Genomic DNA, 20,165 nt, shown 5'->3' on the forward strand with positions numbered 1-20,165 from the left:
AGCACCATCCCTGAGGACTTTTGATGCTACAACAGGAAGGAAAAGCTATTACAAGTTAATGTCATCCATATGGTTCAAGAGCTGATACTGGAAGGGAAGTTTTAGGGTGTTTCACCACCAGAAGGCATTCATGGGAAAAAAGCACATTTCTCTGTAGATGAGGCACGTCCTTCTGTGATCACAGCAGGCACAGCCAGGAGCTTTAACCTACAGAAAAAAAATACCTCTAGAGACAGGATAATCAGGAAAATAATTTAATTCCCACATCTGGTTTTAATAAACAAATAGGGGGATTGGTAAATGTGGACAAAAAAAGCACATATTATCCAAACTTAGGAGAGCAAAGAGCATATGAACACTAATAGCAGCAGTTAGATAGGATGTTAGACAATTAGCCAGAATTCACAGATGATGAATAAGAAACAAGAGCACGGATTAACATACTGATACCAGGAGAAAGGGCACTGCAAGAGAAAACTCACGGAGCAGAATAAGAAACTCCAAAGGACAGCAGTGGTATGGGGTCAACACTGCTTGGAAGAAGGAGGGACAACAGCACAGGTTATCCTACACCCTATAGAGTCTGCATGGCAGTGCAGTGCAGACTGCAAGGTCCACAGCAAGACAGAAGTGCCAGCAGGGCTTATCTTACTGTGGGACTGCAACTTCCCAAAATACTCAACTGAAGAACCCACTATTAACGTAAAGAGCTGACCACAGATATTCCTGGAAGCAGAAGACAACAATTATAATCCTCCAGCTGCTGAACTAGAAAAGGGCAATTCTAATTTAGACACTGTAAGTAGCTATAAGTGCTCAATGAAAGCAACTCTGGAGGCGATTGTAATCATGGGGAGGTGATTTAGGGAAACACAAAAACTCATCTTGTCAATTTCCCATAAGCTTTGAGGACTCTAAGGAACTCGACATGGAAGCCAACTGGAAGAAGGTGCTCAAGAACACGCTTGTGAGAACCTTAGAATATCTGTATGGCAAAGATGAAAAAAAAAAAAAAAATTGTACTGATCAACCCCAAACAAAGTAGGGGAGGTATCTGCAGAATGAGTCCCAATCAACTACAGAAAAAAAAAAAATCACTAAAAAGGGGGTTTTTAGGACTAAGCAGAGTGTATGCAAGGAATAGAAAGGAAGAGCTGCTCATCAAAGACAGAGCTGTGTCAGAGGTCAGGAAACAAAGGGGTAAAGAGAAATTGCCCAAGTCAAAGTGAATTAGATCATGCAAATAAAAGTAAAGAGCAAAGATCAAAATGCTCTTCAATGATGCAAATTTTAAAAAAAGAGTAAGGAAAGTGGAAACTAGTAGCACTTGGCTGATGTATCTTAAAAGCACAAGAAGGGAGAGGAGCTTATACTGTACTGCATCAGGATGGGGAACAGCAGATGGAAAAAATAAACCCACAGCACTGACAAAAACCCCTTCAAACTATTAAACACCCGTGGTCAAGTTGAAACTGAATGTGGCAGTTTCTAGTCAAGGTGGTGTGAACAGCCCAAGGGGCAAGCACCCAAGAGGGGAGCAGTTTATTTGGACTGAAGTCTACTTTCTGCTCGCTGCAACAACAGGAGATACTGCCTTGCAATCAACACAGCCTCATGAAATCTGCTATTTTGAAACATGGTGACCACAACCAGTTCACAGAACAACCTAAACAACAGGATGATGAGAGAGTGTCATGATGTGTGTAGAAAAATATTTTAAAAATAAGATTAAATGGTATCAATTGCCATGTATAGCCTCATCCCACAGCATCCAGAGACAAGGGTGCTCTTGGTTCTCCCCTTGCATCCCTTTTTTGACTTCAGCACTGGTCTCCCACACTTGAAGGTTGAGAGGAGGGGAGACTGCTTATTTATAAGCACTCGTCATTTGAGTCATTTTTGAAGAGGCACCAAAGTTATCCCACCAAAACAATAATAATCTGTTGCTGGGTTGGAGCAGTCTGTCTCACGTTTACATACTAAAATTCAGTAGCAAACGCATTAAGATCAAAAAGAAGCTTTGCTCTGAATAACCTTAACATAGCACAGATCTCTTTGGGAGCTCGCTCCCAAACTTCAGCATCCTGAGCAAATGCAAACAACATCATTTATAAGCACTTCGGGACTGTTTCTTCCACTATATGGAATTAAGAAAGGTGATTCATGTACCTGAGAAAGCTGAGCAGTAGGAGCCAGTGTTAAAATTTTCTCATTCTCCAATGAAAGCGTTGCTGTCAGAGCACAGAGTTGCCTTTAAGGGACAAGAAAATATTTCCAAGTGCAGACAAAATCTGCTATAGCTTCATCAAGTCATGGTCAACCATGCACACAACAACTGCCTTTGCGCCTGATGTTTATCGAGAGCAAACACAAAACCTCTGCAACAACAGAATTGGCACCACACAAGCCAGAGAAGCAAACCTATTATTGTCCAGAATTATTATTACATTGTATTATTAAACAAAACAACTTAAGGAAAAGATTAAGAAGCTGTGAGTAACTCCATGACTTATGCCCAGCACCACTTCTGCTCATCGGCTCCAAGTCGGCTCAACAGGGCATACAACCAAATGTATCATTGCTATTCAGAGTAATGAGGAACAGCTTAACCTCTAACCTCAGGTCACGTTTGAGGACATCTCTTTAAACAGCAAGACAATTAAAACCAGAACTAGCACATAGGCAGGTCCACACCATCAACAGGTGTTGGCGGACTCCTCTGAGTCAGTCTTGATGCAGCACAACACGCAAGTGTTATGACTTGTAGCTGTAAAAACGTTAAAAATGTACAAGTTTACAGAATGCATGAAGAACCAAACTGGAATCTTTTCTGTGGTCTTGCCTTTTCTCTCACAAACTATTGGATTTTACAGTGTTTTGTCACCTCCCTAAATTCAGCTGCAGATTCAGCTCAACTAAGCATGGGAAGCTCTCCCTCTACACTACATAGCCAAAAGCAGAGACCTTCTGAGAAGAAAACCAGGATATAAGCAGGTATTCCCATTACAAGGACTGCTCCAGACAATGAGATGATCAATGAATATTTTCACATGCTCTGCACCTATGCCACTAACACAAACCAAACCACTTGTGACTCCCATCAACAAAATCTTTCAAGTATCATTATTCACCCAGATTAAGCATGCACTTAAGTGTACAAATAAATCCAGCCAGCCCCAAGATAATTTAAGCATATGCCTCAAATGAAATACAAGACTGGATGTTCTGGCAGAGGGCAGACTTCAGATACTTTCATTACATACTTTTCAGTGCAAGACAGAAGCACAATGCTGAAGCAAAGGAGGAGATTGAAAAAGAGCCAGGCCACACATCACATTTTATGGTCATTGGCTTATCTTGAAATCAGATTTGCAGGGAAAGAACAGCAGGGAAGAGGCTCAAAAATTGTTTCAAAGACACTACTGCACTGGCTGTCTGGTAGTAGATTAATCACTGAGTGTCAATCTTGCAATAACTATAATTGTTTTGGAAGACATTCATATTGCAAAATTATAAGCGCATATAGTAACAGCAAGTCAAGTCAAATCTAACCCTTCTTCATTTTACATTTGCTTTAGACATGTTTTCTCCAGCACAGAAAGAACCAACTTAAAGGAGAAAATCCCCATCATGTAGATTAAAATTTATTGATTACCCAGACACTTATTCCAGCCCAGATATTTGAGATCTCTCCAAGGGGAAAGGAAGAGATGGTATTTACAGAAACTGCTTCTAAAGAGAAAACCTTAAGGCAAGGAAGGTGAACCTGAGAGCAATGAGTACCAATTTTATAGAATATTAACAACTGTTTGTTCTTGTAATTGCATTTGCCTTTCTAACTGCAGTCCCTATGCTCTACCTTGCTCCAGAAACACCCACTGCTAGGCAAGGGTGACCAAAGCTGGATTACATCACTGTAACTATGGGGAAAACATGTTATGCCTTGCTTAAGCTCACTTTTTTCAGGGAAAGCCTTAAGTTTATCAGTTTAAAAAAAAAGTTATAAAATCAGTGTCACAGAGGGACTATCCCTTTTTCCCCAGTGATTTGAACAGCACAGTATTGAATAGAGCTCTATGATGAAGGACTATTTTATTTCTAGAACAAAACCCAATGTCCCGAGCAGCTAAGTTCACTTCAGAGAGGGCACCAAGCCCAAGGAAATTACTTTTCTTAAAAAAAGAAAAAGAAAAAAAGCTACTTCTTCCAAGCGCTCTCCTGACAAGCCAATTTTGTTGAAGGTAAGGATGAAGTCTCCTTTGCTGGCTAAAGACCTAAGCCAGCAGGACTTTCACGTGGTTTTCTGCAGGCAGAAGATACTCACTCCTGCAAAGCTAATCCTGGTTACACTCCTGTGTGATAGCTACAGGGTGCCAAGGGTGCTGAAGCTCCAACACTTGCAGTGGCAAGGAACCCTGACCACACAACTGTCACACCTTCTCTAACAGCCCTCGGCTCGGCAGGCGCTGGATTTGCCTCCATCAGATGTGAAGTACCTGCAGTTCCTCCATTGCCAGAGGAAGAGAGCTAAAAAAAAGCAAATGAGTAAAAAGCAACTACAGTTTAAAGAATGCTCTGAACTGAGCTACAGCTGAGTTTGCATGCAAAGAGATTCGGCTTTCACGGACAAGCAGGAATGACAGGACAGGAATTAAGTAAACAGACATTTGCCAAATATAACTTTCAAAAACAATTTGTCAGAAAATGGCATCTTTGGTGCAGCGTAGCAATAGGATGGAACGGACGTTCTCACAGCATCACATTTTTATTTAGAGAAGACAACCAAGGAAAAAAATAAATACATTTTGCAGATGGTCTGTCTCCAAGCGGCCCCAATAAAAGCTGCTGTGCCCTGACTCTGGGCCAGCCACATTCCATCTCCAACTGCACAGCCTTCAGAAGCATTAGCAGTAATTAAGAAAAGCCAACCATAGTGATAAGCCAGATGTCTATAAAAGAAATACATGCTGCACTAATATAGATTTATTTTTTCTTTCACTTTTTGGTAGACTAACATGGTACACTCCTTATAAAGACATTTTTCAAGTGCTTCACGCTTATTACTCCAGTGTTGACTCTCTGAATCCCAGATGGGACCCTTGGCATCACTCATCCCATCAGGTCTCCAGGACAGCACCAGACTTCATGTGTGGTCACCATGCAGATACTGCTCTTTCAAATTGCCACACAAGTGTCAGAAGCACAGTTCCTGGGAATTTGCTGAGATCTCCCAGAAAGCATTGAGAACCACTGATCTAGTCCAATACCTTTTCATTCAAATAATTTCTCCAAGAATTTTGGCAGCCAGCCACCACCCATTTGGCCTGTATCACTTGTTTTCAAAAGATAGATAACCCTGACCTAAAAGCCTCCAGAGGATGAGAACCCCCATAGCCAGAAACAATTTTCTTCCAATGGTGATGTTCTTCTACCATTAAGCAAGCAAATGGTGCACAGCTTTTGCTGTGGTAGAGGTAGGATAGGGGAATTTGATCACTCTGTGTCATCTCTCTCTTTGTACCATATGTAACTCAGTGCTCAGTTGTGCAGCTCACTGAAAGATTAGTTGGCTCGTTCAGACAGGCAAGGGTAGACTCTTAAGATGTTTAAGTGATTTGGGCCAGGATGATCATCTGTCTCCTCCCTGCCCACAATTAACTGTTCCATGGTCCCTGTCTGTGCTAGGGCTGAGCATGCTGGGGAAGTGAGAAAAGCAGAGGAGCTGAGCTCCTTCCACCATGACCGGGAACATCTCTTCTCCCTCACCTTCCAGTGCTTTAAAGGAAGTTGTCACAAAGGGAGCCAATCACATTGATGATCCAGGATCCTGCTTATTCCACCTAAAGCTCAGTATTTCAAATTAAAAATTAAACAGGCAGGGAAATTAAACAACAAAGCTTTGCAGTAAGCTAATAAATCATTGTGCATCTATGCTCAGATGGTTGTAAGGAGCACAACAAACTTGAAACAGCCTGCAAATTTCTAAAATTAAACAGTTCTTGGTGTTACAGAGGTCAGCCATCTGTTCACATGTTCATGTTTTAGTTAATATAACCCTTCTTCCACTCTTCTCTCCTGACTCAAGCATACTCCCTAGGAAGAAGAGAATATGACTCCCTAGGAAGAGGATAATATGGCTGAAGTCACCACAACTAGACAGCCCTCTTCTTCCACAAAGAACTGCCCACAGAAGGCACATTTGTGGTTAGGACTATGGAGGCAAACAAGAAAAGTGGTGGAAAGAGTACTGTGTTATGGAGGTCTCACAGAAGAGCCAAAGCCTGCAGAGAGCCAGGATTGCTGGTGATGTTCGCAAGAGAATTTGTCAGGTTCTGAAAGCTGTGCTCTACATCCCTGACTTGTCAGGAGACCTCTGGACCTCCAGCCCACCCTCCATCACATCCTTCCTAACCTCTGCTTAGTCTCATAGGGCTCCTAGAAATATTAGAAAGCATTTCAACATTCAGCTTTTAAATGACATCTCATGACAGGGAGAAAGTGAAATATGACTGCTCTCAACAGCTTTCACATACATTACTAGTGGAACTGCTTGCTTTATAAAAAAATGGGAATTATCTGGAGTTACTCAGCAAGCAAGGCCAGACCCAGGCTGAAGCTGGGTTTTTAGAGCAAGAAGTGGGCTCCAAGTTGCGTATGGTATGAAGAGATATGATGCAAAACAACCAAATTCAGCTGTCTGACATCCTTTCACAGTCTGGGTTATTCTGTCCTCTGGTAGTAAAAGGAGGAACAAAAAAACCATGAGTCCTGATAAAGATGAAGAATGAGGGGGTCAGGAAGACAGAAGCCAAACAAGAACTTTCAGGAAGAAACCAAACTTGGGCAGGGGAAAAGCAAAAGTTAAAAAGATGTGAAAGTGGTTGACTGAGAATAGGTTGCTCTTCTGCAACCATCAACCTGCTTAAAATGTGTCTTCAAGGAAACTGGCCAATGTCTTTCAGATACAGGTAGCCCTTGTCTGTCAGGACCTCTGGCATGAAGGAAAAGGAAAAATATGCATATTTACAGCTTTGGCTTTAGGCTGGGAATGACGTCCTCAAAGGAGACAAGGCAACATTCTGCTTTACTGTGCGTAATTTTAAACCAGCAGGAGTTGGAACAGGTTTTGATGAAGACATTTGGATAAAATTCTGTACAACAGAGATATTGTGCAAAACTACCTACTAGGTTAAACACTAAGCTGAGTTTAGATGGAGAAAAGTTTCCCCATACTCACTTGTAAACCCATCTTGGAACAGGTGTGAATCCTTGGTATTACACGTGGCTTAATTCAGGGGAATAACAGTGAATGAATTACTGGAAAGATTGCCATTCATTATTTTCTAACACCTTCAGTTTAAAGACTAGCAAACGCTTCACAGCTTGACCTTTGGGATGAATGCAAAAGCAGTACTACAGCAGCAAACCAAAATATTTTCCTGCGTTTTTTAAAGTCAATAGGACCTGTATTATTTGAAGAATGGTTGCCTCAGGGAATCTGTTTCACTGCTAACCCATTTAGGCAGCTGTCATTAGTTTAAAAGCCCATTTTTGTTTAATGACTGCTGTTTCACAGACTCCCAATGCCATGCATCATAACTGTCATCCCTAAACCTTAATATTTATGAAAGCGTATAGCAGCAGCATTATACTCAGGGGTCTGCATATTCCCATTATAAAACCACTTCTTACAAGTTTTGACTTCTGTTTAGGCGTAACAAATGCTGTGTTCTGCGTGGGTGCTGTCATGGAGGTGGATGCTGCTCCATTCCCCTAGGATCCCTGGCTGTCCAGGCAGAGACATTATCATCCCTGAGTGGGGCATCTTGCAGAGCTTGGGAGAAGGATGCTTGAGATGTAATGAGAAATAAAATAAAACTTTTAAATTTTTTTCAATATCCTTTATCATCCTGGGAAGGATTCAGAAGGGGTGGAAAGCATATAAGGCCCAGTCTCCTACTAAGTCACACTTTATCCAGGGTGCAGAGAAAACCTGTGGCTGGAGGGGAACACTACCACAAAGTTGTTAAACATCTGGAAACAACTGAAGAACCAGATAACCTGCAAAACAAAACCCCTTTTCCTAGAGTCCCAGGCTATGATCTTTAAAACACACTGATTCAGGAGGACACACACAAAATATGTAATTTAGTACCTGCTTGCTGTGAAATGCCTTTTGCACCTCCTATCTTCTATCAGCCCTCCACTCAGCTGCCACCTTGCAGGTAAATTCATATCCCACTATCTTTATAGTGGAGAACAGGGACCATTCAATCCTCTCACCACACTCTGTGACTGAGGAGCAGTCTATGCACTACACGTGGTCAAACTTAAAACAAATAACCAACCAAAACAAAAGGAAAAAAGCTCTTTTTTTCAGATGCAAAACAGTTAGAAAACACATGAAAACTCAGAGAAGGTATTCCTGGCATATTCTGAAACCAATAAGCACAAGGTTTTACATTCTCAAGTTTCTATTTTCAGGCACTTGTATTAACATACCTATCTACTGTGTTCCTTGTTACAAAGTTAAAATATTTCACCCATCATTCAGAGATAAGGTATTTTTACCTAGAAAAAAACCAACCTGCCTTAGTGATTCCAATATAAATTATCAGAACTAGATAATTAATTATTTTGACAAATAGGCAGTAATGGTAAATACCAAGCAATGAGACATGATATACACCCATAAGAATATATGTCTTAATACTGATGAGCCACAAAATAATTTTTTGATGGTAAATACCTAAAATCAAATTTCCTCCCCAAATTACAAAAAGTAGTATTTTTCCTAAATTTTTTTTCCCGTAGCATTTCATTTAATAAAATGACGAATTATATTCCCTTTGAAATTCAGTGAAGGCCAAATACGATTTTTTTGGTGAAATGAAAAATTCTGCAGTTTAATCCACTTCATTTTTACTGTAACAGATTTACTACACTCCATTTACTGATGAAATCAATATTGAGACAATTAATTCTTGGGCTTTAGGGTGTGAGATATAGCCAGCCAGCAAGCACCTAGCAAAGAAAATCCATCCCACCACTCCTGCACCAAAGCAGAAGCACAGCTACAGCTGGGATCTACAGCCCAGTCTTCTTCCAGCTTTCCAATCCTGTCTGCACTGGAATAGAACAGAGTAGTTTAGTTGGAAAAAGACCCAGAGTGATCATCTAGTCCAACTGCAGATCCCGAAGCTTCTTTCCAGACAACAAAAAAATCTAGACAAGGGACTGATGGCCATGTCTGCTTTTCCTGGGAATTCATGTCAGCTCTCTGGAAAGCAACAATTAGGATTTTTACTGCTGAGAAACAAGATTTTATGGTAACCCAAGGGTGATATTTATAAATACCAAACACCTAGGGAGAAGGAAACAAAACTGCCCAGCTTAACTGAGACTCTCTTTGTTCACACAATAAAGTTTCCACCCCACCAACCCCACTGATGCTCTGCTGGAACTTCACCAGAACACCATGCAGGAGGAGGGCAATGTCTGGACATGACAGCAGATGTACATGCAACACTTGGTGGTGTTGTGGGAACTGCTCCCCTCCCAGAAAAGTCCCAAACCAAGCCTGCCAAACAAAACCATTAACAAAGCAATGTGCATCCTATGTCAAAGTTATCTACATATTTTATTATGGAAAAATTGGCAATTTATGTTCCTCTACCCTAGTGTAACAGAGATAAGACTTCACCAGCTGATTTTCACACCTAATGCAACAGTTCGTGGTCAGCTGGGAACAGGACTGTGCAAGAACCTGGCTGTGAAGCTGCACTGGCAAACGCACAGCATCTTCTCACCCATCCACTGGACATTCTGTGCTGCCCACACCGAAACGTGGAGCACCCAGCCACTACCACAGGGATCTTTTCTATTTACAGTAGTAGTCAAGCAGTTATTGAATGTTGTTCTGCATTGCTGGTAATTAAGGAGAAGGGTGTAAAAATCCATACATTAAATGCCTCCTTCATTTCAAATGAAGGCTTGATGGGGACGGAAATGCTCATTCTCTCTCTCTGTTTGTACTCACACAACTGCAGACCACACTCAAGACAACCATGGCTGCTTGTGGCAGCATTCCCACCAGGATCCTGCTGCCTTTGGGTGCCATGAGCCAGTTACAGCAGTTAAGCTCCTCGTCAAACAGGCTGTCCCAGGATAAAGAACCCAGGAGGATTCCCACATTCATCCTCTCTCCCCCTCACCTCTCCTTCCAAATGCTGATGAAGGCCAGAAAGATTCCTAGAAACTCCCCCTCAGGAGACAGTGCTGCATTCCCTGCCCTGGACCAGCCCCCCCATCCCAGTGCATCTGGGAGGTGGGAAGTTTAGGAGAGGCAATGTCCTTTCTGCTGAGTTCCCCAGAAAGGGAGCTGCATCCAAGAAGCTCATCCAAGCTTCCCTACAGGAAGCATCCCCTGGGCTGCTGTAACTCTGCTACGCAATTCCTAGATCACCAAAGCAATGTTGTCAAGTAGTTTTTGCACCCACCATCTTTGCAAACCATGCTGACTTATAGTGGTAACTCCACTCAGACCCATTGCAAAGGAACTTATTTTAATCAACTTCATATTTGTCCCAACTGAGGAAAATCACACCTCATCTCATTGCATTCCCTTTTCAAGAAAGGCCATGATTTTTTTCCTTCCCCTCTGGAAACACAATGGTTGGCAGTCTATCCAACCTGCAGGGATCTACCTGGACAGACATGCTGTCTGTGGATATTTCTGACTGCATCCCTTAGCCTACCTCAGCCCTAGGATGCATGTTTATCTTTGCATTACCAGGATATCAAGCTGCTACAGGTTAATGAGAAGGAGCTGAGCAAGAATCCACTCCAAATTACCATTTTATTAAAATTAAGACTGGTAGGGCCTGATATAAAAGCCAGCAAGGTGGAGGGACAGAACTGCTGGTCAGGGGAGGTCTCATTTGCTTGAATTAGATGGCTCCTCAAAGATTCAGGTGGGTGCAACCCACTGCACTCCCTTGGTGACTGCCCAGGTAATCCCACTGAGCATCCCCAAACCTTGCTCCCTCTTACACCAAAGCCCCCCTCTTGTACCAAAGCTTCTCCCAGCAAGTACCAAGTCCCTGAGACCTGAGGCACCTTCTTATTTTATTCCAAGCCTGCCCCACATGATGGAAGTCACAGGAAAATTAAAAATGTAACAACTCACTGTAAAGGAGAGGGGGAAAAAAAAATGACTAATCTTTGCAGCTCTTGACATGGACAGGATTTGTACACCCATGTTGATTTTTTACAAAAATAGTTAATCGTATTACACCCATGCTGCAAGACCAAAGATTCACAACGATACCTTAATACAGCTTAAATAAAAATAGCACTACCTGAGTCAATCTGAGCATGATAATACTTTGTAATCCCACACTCTTAGGGGATGAACCGTTGTATAGCAGTGAATCAACACGAGATACTTGCATTAGGAGACACTACTTTTTCATGCCATATAGCAACATCTCTACAAAATGGAGAAGGCAGGTGGTGTTTGGGGGAGCACAATGGGGAGCACAGGGCAATTATAGGGCCCCACTATCTTCCAGCTTGGAAATCTTGGCTAATAGTTTACTTTTTGAAAATGAAAGCCTGCTTTAATTTTTCCCCATCACAGTAAAGAATTAAGGAAAAAGTTTGAATTTTAGAAGATTTTGAAAAGTGAGCAATCCCAAATCCTGTGAACACTCATGCAGAAGATTCATTCATAAAAACAAACACAGACAAACAGCAGTGCTCCACATTCATTCTGGGTTTTTTTTCTTAACATCCTTGAATGGGCAAACAGTGTATATGGAAAGCAAATGTGCAGTACAACATAGAAAACTCTCAACAGAGAAAACATCAGTAAAACCTATTTATAATGAGAATGTAAAAGACAAACACTCAAATAGCAATTTTTAAAGGTCGTTAAGGAAAAAATTGGAAGCTTTGATTAAGGACACATTAAACCATAATGAATTATTTTTAATTACTTTGTTACATAAGTTACTCAGAAAAGATACTTCATTTGCTATTGTGCTCCCCATTTGTTCTTTTTTAAGACACATTTTCCATTAATTGCATTTCCATCTCCCCTCCCTGCACCCACGGTATAGTTTTATGTATGGCAGGTATCTGGCCCTCACGGCTCCCTCCAGACAGCAGGGAAAGGTAACAGGAAAAGTTAACAGAACTGAAAAGTCTCTCTTTCCCCAAGAGGACTTGACTTCGAGTTCTGAAACAAGGCAGATTTTCAAGGCTGTAGTGCAGATGATGCTCAGGGGAAGGAGAAAACAGCCCCAAATTCCCACTTGTCTTGCCTGCTCCCTTCTACTTCTCTGCCGTGGTGCTCAGCCTGGCACTGCTACTGGCTTTTTTTCTGCTTGCAGAGCCTGAATATTCACAGGAATGGTGACCCCATGGGACTCTGGATATGGGGACACAGGTGGGCTACAGAGAAGACAAGGAAATGCTGACAAGGGCAGTAGACACAGAGCTGTGCTAGAAGGCACCAGGACTCAGGGGTGACGAGATCCTGGTGAGGGGGTATGTTCTAGTGATGGAGAAGATCCCAGAGCCACATCATGGGGAGATGCCCATGGCCTGGCTCTGTGCACAGAACATAGAGCGTATTTCCAACAAATATACCAACACCAATGGCAAGAACATTTCCTGATTTCCACATCTTGCCACAGGTAATCCTGAGATATGTTCAGAAACTCAACCCTCCAGTACTGCTTGCAACCTCCCATTCAAGGGGACCCTCCTTCCCACAAATCTCTGCAGAGATTTAAACTCAGCTTTCTGTTTAAAAATAGAATGTTTCTCAAAGCCAGTTTGGCAGGACAGATCTATTGGTCTGGCCGCAAAAAGTTTCGCTTTCACGTTGCATCAAACATACCAGCTCTGGACCAGAGAAGCAAGGGGCCCTGTTCCAGACTCAGAGCCCTATGCCCATGCAAGCAACAGGCAGTTTCGGAAATGATGTTCACACCATTTCATGTCCCATGCTCTGCCTTCCCTGGCCATGGGTCACAGCCACTTATGTGCTCCTCCAGAACAGCACAGAGGTTACAGCAGTGCCACCATCACAGCCCCCTGCATTGCACCTGGGACAGAGACAGCCCTCCTGCCCACATCCCAGCTCCAACCTCCCAGCACAGTCACTCCAGCAGCACCCTGAAACACACCGAGGCACAAGGCCCCCCGACACAGCTGTCCATTCAGGTGTCCTGCCCAGGGTGGCCCTGACAGACGCATCTCTCGTCATGTGTCTGGCTCCCTGGTCTTCCCTGCCCAGAGCTGCTTATGTGCTTACAGGCAGAAACACAGGTAAGCAGCTTGCTGCATCAGAGCCTGTGGTATCCCAGCAAGAGAGCACCCAAATGCCAATTTCCCCCTTCCCTGGCCAGCACCTTCACTTCCAGATGTGCTCAGCTGGGGTAAAAGTCAAGCTACTTTTAGGCACATTCATACACATTTTAGTTTCGTACTTTATTCTGAAGCCATCCATGTGCCATTGGCCACACATTACATTTTGGAAAATGCCCATCAGGCTCAGCACTAGTCTGCCTTCAAGTCTGTCTCTTCCTACATGTTAAACATGAACTGACACAACCAGACCACCGTAAAGCTCCATACAGGAGCTGTTATGCTCTAGAGATGTACCTTCTTCTGGCATGGATCATATAAATTCACAAATTGAAATCATGGACACACCTGAACTTGAAAAGGCAAGGAATATAGACCATTAAAGCATCAAACAATGTGATGTACAAACACCCAACAACTCTAATCTCTGTTAGCTAAAGTGCATCAGGAGCCCAAGCTCCCCTGAAAGACCACAGGAGCTCCATGCTTTAGAAAGCACTGCCCAAAGAGACTATCCAGGAGAAAGACATATTAACTGTGGCAAACAGTCTGGAGTGTCAACAAGTGGTTTTTTACTCATACCCTGTTCAGGTGTTACCTGAAACAAGAAAATCCTATTTTAATTCAATTTAAAGAGACAGTTTTAAATTACCTGGATTTTACACACATGGTATTAATGTCATCCATCTCATACTCCCCTGTCCTCAGAAGAAGAATTTTGTTTCTTTTTTCAACCTCTCAAAAAAGATCCGCTGAATATTCAGGTCCCAGTACAGAAATCAGCAGTACAAACCATGCAACTTTTCAATACAGACCCCATCATAGCTGCAGGGCTGGGGCAGAGGAGGGGTTCACAAGCTACTGCTCACAAGAGCATTTTGGTGAAAGGCATATGGGATTCATGATTTGGCCTTGTAAAACTCAAGTTTTAGGAACATAAGCCTCAATACAGAAAATAAGGATAACAGAGCTTACTAAGTAAGGGATGTTTTCATTGATGAAAGATGTAGTTGGTAACATATGCATTTAAGGGGTGTTAAGTAAGCCCCTTATAAATGGTTAAATAACCATTTTCTAGCCACAATGAACACATATTTAGGTGGACAGACACACCAAACTCCATCATCCTCCCCTGCCCTGAGAAAATACCAGTGCAGATGGCTACATTTCAGCTGCACGGACACTTCAAATCAACCTGGGACCATATGTATCAAAAGGCATCTGATCTATGGGAAATACACAGACTTAGAAGACAGAGAAGTCCATTAGAGGTTTGGGGCATCCCGCCATAGTTCATTAGTCAGTCTGAATACACAAGAGCTCTAATAGCTTGTATCCTGTGCACTGGGGAAATGCAACGAAAGAATGAACTTCCTGAGGAATTAATGGGTAATTATATAATTTGGTTAATCTCATGGGAAAGAAATCTAGAATTGAAAGAGGAAACAGTGTATGTATTTCTCTAGAAACAACAAAAACAAACAGCAAAGGGTGTTACAGAGCAGAGTCCCAGCTGGCACCGTTGGAGAGATCATCTCCAGCAGAGGAAAAGAAATTGCACTGATTTACATCAGCGTAAGAGGTGCCTTTGCACCTGCAATGGCACCACATTGGCAGTTCTTAGCGATCTCATCCTCCTGATTTAATGTTTCACTTACAAATAAGAACCTAAGGAAGTGCATACAAATTAAATACATGGAAGTCTTGGGTGCAGGCAGAACAAAATCAGTCATATGTGGCAGAGATTAGAATAGGTTATGCAGCTCATTTAACTCTCTGGAAGTTGCATTCCTTTAAATTAACACCTTTGGACAGAACACAAGGGAAAAAACCCCTAAGGTTGCTTTCTGACACAGAAAACACCGCCGCAGTAGGATGTGTAGGATTTTAGTAAAAAATACAACGTAATTTGTTCAGCTTTTCCCTAAAGTCAAGTATTTTTCAAAATGTAACAGTTCACTTATGAAATCTCAGGAAATTTTTTTTAGTGCAAAGGTAAACCTTAACATTTTGGCAACAAACCCCTGCTCAAAGATTAGCCCTGCCAGCTTTAAAATTAAAGCATGCCATTAACTCAGCAAATGCAAACTTCTGCACTCAATGAAGAACAAAACACAATGCTTGCATTTTCTATTTCTTATTTAGTTTTTCTATTACTAAATCAAAGAGTGCTTTGAAAGGAGCAGGCTCTGCAAAATACTCACCACCTATTTTGGAATCTCTTCAGAGAAAGTCCACGGGGCTCAATTACCTGGAAGAGAAGACACAAACCAAACATGCTTTACATTACAGCTTTTCTCTAAGTAACAATCTTCACTCTCTTGGCCTCTTCTGTAAAAGCTACCATTCCTAGTAGAAAAAAAAACCTAAACAGAATCAGTCTAAGCATGCAAAAACGCTGCTCCAGTTCTTACCCTACAATGGGGAATAGCTTTGTTGTGCATTTGCATTTTATTATTAGCCTGAAAAAAGAAACATTTCCATGTTGAAAAGTGCACAGATTTGTCTTGAATTCAGACAGAACGTTCTTCTCATATTCAATAATCTGTTGAAGTCACCCTTCTAACTTTAAATATTTTTTGTAAAAATTTATCTTTCAAAATAAGCAAGTATCAAGTTCAGATTCAGAAGGTTTGCTTGACTCATACCACAGAATATTATCACACCAATATGTAAAAACTGGAGCAAAATCAACAAAAAATACGAGCGAGCCAGTTCCAAGTTTACTGCAGCCACTAAGCATTGCTCTGAAACACGCTCGCTTTTCTTCCACTGAGCATGTTTCTCAAGGAAAAAAGAGTATAACAATTTGCATCCCATCAGCATCTGTCAGCTCTGAATGCTGATGGGATGCAAAGGTTCATCAGCCTTTAAAAAGTCACAGATAAGAGCACCAGGAGCAAGTTCACCTCCTCCTGTGATTCCTAATCTCTCAAAATCTGTGGATTAGAAAATCGAAAGCAAGTGACTTACTCTGATTCCCTCTCTCACAGAGCTGACCACAATTTTCCTCCACCAACAAGGTGAAGCTCAGCTGGGAAGAATTCATCTTCTCCAACCCAACACACCGGCTTCTTTTCTGCCAGATCCCTGTCTGACCCACTAACCCTGTAACTTCTGCAAACAAAATCCCACTGTGTTTAGCTCCCAGGTGCCTCCAGCCCACACCTAACACACACATTTGGTCTGCCCAATGCCAAAACCAAGCCATGGACATCCCAGACAAAGCCTCCCAACAGTCTCCTTCGACACTTCACCATCCCTACAAGCAGGAGTTCCTACCTTTCATGATACCACTCACATTCATTTCCACTGGCCCTAACCGCTACAGACACGGGGTTTCACCTTACAGCAAGCTGCCGCTGTTTGCTGGCACTGCAAACTCCTCAGGCCAATCCTGCACCTTCTCTCCAGACCAAACATCCTTACTCCTCATGCAGGCTTTAGTACTCCAGTAATGCCAAAGCACCAGGAGATCCCAACACTGGGCATGAAGTCCATCTTCCTGTTTATGGAAGCATGAGTCTGCTGCTGTTGGGACAGGATGATGCTGGAAAAGCAGTGTATGACTCACCACGACCCCACAACACTTTTCAGTGGAGGCCCTCCAACCATCCCTGAGTATTCTGTACAGCCAACCCACCCACCAGAGATAACAGCAAGCCCGCACTAAAGCCTTTTGGTGAGAACGATGGACCTTCCAAGGTCATCGTCTGGTTCTGTCCAAAGCTACTTGAAAATCTAATACCTTTCTCCCCCCAAGCACTTGTAACATCCCCTAGTTTGGTGCTACTTGTTGAGTCTGAACCAGCATTTTATCAAATGCCTCAATAACAATGACCCATGCCATAGGGTCCACTTTTGGAAATCCTCACACAACACTACTTCTGAGTTTGATCACACACAGAAGCTAAGTCTGGATCATGGTCAGCACACTTACCTTGCACCATCCATAAGTTTCAAAAAAATTTCCTTTCCTTAGTTTTTTTTCTACTAGTATCAAAACAGCATCAAAAACCTAAGTAGGATTGGAGTAAATCATAGAATCTGCTCTTTTTCTATCTACAGGACCTGTTACCCTGCTCCAGAGGGAAATTAGGGTGTCTGACATTATTTGTTCCAAACAAACCCATGCTTACAGTTACTCATAAGCATCCAGAAGATGACTAGGTGGGAAATATTTTATTAATTTCCAGAAAAACACTGTAATAAAAGTCTGACTGATTGTGCTGCAATTCCATCTCCTCCTTTCAAAAAATTTAGTACTATATTTTTTCCTTTTTGATTGTTATGGTAACCTCACAAATTCTCCACAGGTTTTCAGAAGTAAACACCAAGAAGAAATTGAAAAGAAGTCAAGCAGCCAGCTGAAATGCAGCTCCTTCTACAAATCACAAGAACAAAACAAGTGTCACAGAAGTGAGGTCAGGGTATCCTGCCCTGACATGGGGTCACCAGTCATCCCCTGAAGGTGCCCTCTCCCCTGATCACTGGTGAGTGATGCTGGTTGAATGGCTTTTACTGAAGACCAACCTTCCCACATGCATCTTCCCATCATCTGGGAAGCAGTTTCAAACAAACTTCCCTAAAGCCTGAAGAGCCTGGAAGGAAAAATAAAGAGAAAACCCCTTAAGTGTGTGCCCCCTAAATGACTGCGTTCTTATTTTATCCTGGTAGCTTCCCTCATCGGTGCAGGTTTTAACTACATCAGTCTTCTGCTCCCAGGAAGTAAATTCCAAGAAATTTTCTGTTACCATGGAATTTTCTATTACTCTTGACATCCCTGGGCAGACACTCATAAATGTTGCAACCTGGCAGCAACAAAAACATTTGAGCAAATTGTATTGGATTCAACATCTTTTTATGACAAAACTTAGTATCCTCATCGTACAGAGTGATGGATGTTATTTCTCCAAGCTGCAAAACAAATGAACCCCAATGGAAAGACAAGGTAAGGATTGAACTTGGTCAATGGCAAAATAGGAAACACAACCCACAAACTGTTTTAATTTCTCTTCTGTGTTGCTGCTAAAAAACTGTTGTGCCTTCCCCATCCAACAAACCAAATAGTGCAATATTATTAGGCCATATTTATATGCTCAAAGTAAATGGAATTTCACAGTCCAGATGCTAGATTTTGGCATCCCAAAAGACTTTTGGGGATGTCTGAAATCATACAAAACCTTTGCTCCAAACTGCAGGAGTAGAGGGTAACTGGATAGCACACATTAATTTCTATGTTTACAGTTCATGCAATATTCAAATTCACTGACAATTAAAAGTGTGCTATAAAAGAATTAGCAGAAGAAACTCATGGCAGAAATTCAATTACAAAGCAGAATTAAAGGAAGAGATGCCAGAAACTTTTGGAGGCTGGGCGGGAAGAGGTGAGTGCATCAGTCTACTATTTTCAGAGCTGCTAGCAAAAAGCTTAAGATGCATGCTCCAAATAATCATGTGTAAAGATCCTACTTACAAAAAGAGCTTCATTGAGACACCAGAGAAACTAAGGTGACAAATTATTTTTTCAGACCCCATTTTGATCTATCTGACAAGGGTAAAACTCCCCCTGAGTGGTCAGACATCACCCACCCCTGCCTGCCCCGCAAGCATTGCAGCTCTGCCACGTCCTGCAGAGTCCTTGGACAGGCTTTGGCTTGCAGCAAAGACATTGCAGACACCTTTACTTTTCTTTTGTCTTGTTTTTCAAACAATTTTAACCCCATTCCTTTTCTTTGAGTCATAGGCATTATATTTTAAGCAGATTTCTTTCTATTTGATGGAGAAGCCTCAAGTGCTGTGGGTACTTTTCTTCCTTTAATGGTCACCATTTTACCCTGCCCTGCTCTAGCCTCCATTTGCTCCCCTTTGGCTGATACTATCCTTCATCAATCTCGATGCAAATTACCAATAAGGCCCTCCTACACCTCTGAGGTTCAGCTTTCATAACTGCATTAAGACAAATCAATACTGTTATTAACATTGCCACGTTTGTAGATGGCGTGACCTGCCTGCAGACGCAGCATGCAGCAGGGGAGATACTCCCAGGACTACATTAAGTCTCTCCACTCCCTTATTTGCAATTCCTTTTTCAACTTGACTCTGCCATTTTATAAATATGGGGTGGGGTTTTTTTCTCTTTTTCTTGCAAATGCGAACTGATGAAGGCTTGTAGGACACACAATTTTGCCATCCCCTTCACGTGTGGGTAGCAACACTCCACAGACAGCCAAGAACTAATTGTCCTGTCACTTTCTTTGCAGTTGGGCTCAATGATCACTGTAGGACCTTTACAACTCAACTGCTCTATTCTAAATTTACTCCAGTCCCTCCCAGCCAGCTCACTCATCACCCACCAACGCACCTCAGCTTTGGCTGTTCACTTCTGCACATGCCTGTGGATGCATCCAGACAGCACAGGCAGCCATGCCAGCACTTGTACTGGCTGACCGGCCGCTCTGGAGTGTGTCCACTCACCCCTTCCTCTAATGCACAGTCTCTTCCCACTCACCTCTTGTGCCCTTCTCCTCCCCATCTTTCACACCAGGACCATAAGCCACCATGCCTGGAGCCCATCTCGACATATGATTCAACCCACAATGCAAGGAAACTCCCAGAGGCCTCTAGGTCCCCACATTCCAGAAGAGCTGTTGGTCAGTTCACTATGGCCATCAAAGGATGGGCACTACCTAAGAGCATGGCTAACCTGACTCAAGAGAGCCCAGATGCCATCACATCCCAGCACAGGCTCCTGGGCAGGTTTTCCAGCCCTTCCTGACCTCCAGGGT

At 42.4% G+C, this 20,165-nt stretch overlaps 1 protein-coding gene across 1 annotated transcript in view; it reads right to left on the reverse strand.

The window, feature by feature from the left end:
- HPCAL1 (hippocalcin like 1) overlaps nucleotides 1–20,165 on the reverse strand; it is a 64,085-nt gene that overhangs the window by 32,799 nt on the left and 11,121 nt on the right. The window contains exon 2 of the mRNA XM_048298279.1: nucleotides 15,582–15,628. The gene's annotated coding sequence lies outside the window, so the exon portion shown is untranslated. The remainder of the gene's footprint in view (nucleotides 1–15,581; nucleotides 15,629–20,165) is intronic.

This window comes from Corvus hawaiiensis, chromosome 3 (genome assembly GCF_020740725.1).
Source record: "Corvus hawaiiensis isolate bCorHaw1 chromosome 3, bCorHaw1.pri.cur, whole genome shotgun sequence".
Lineage (NCBI taxonomy): Eukaryota > Metazoa > Chordata > Aves > Passeriformes > Corvidae > Corvus > Corvus hawaiiensis.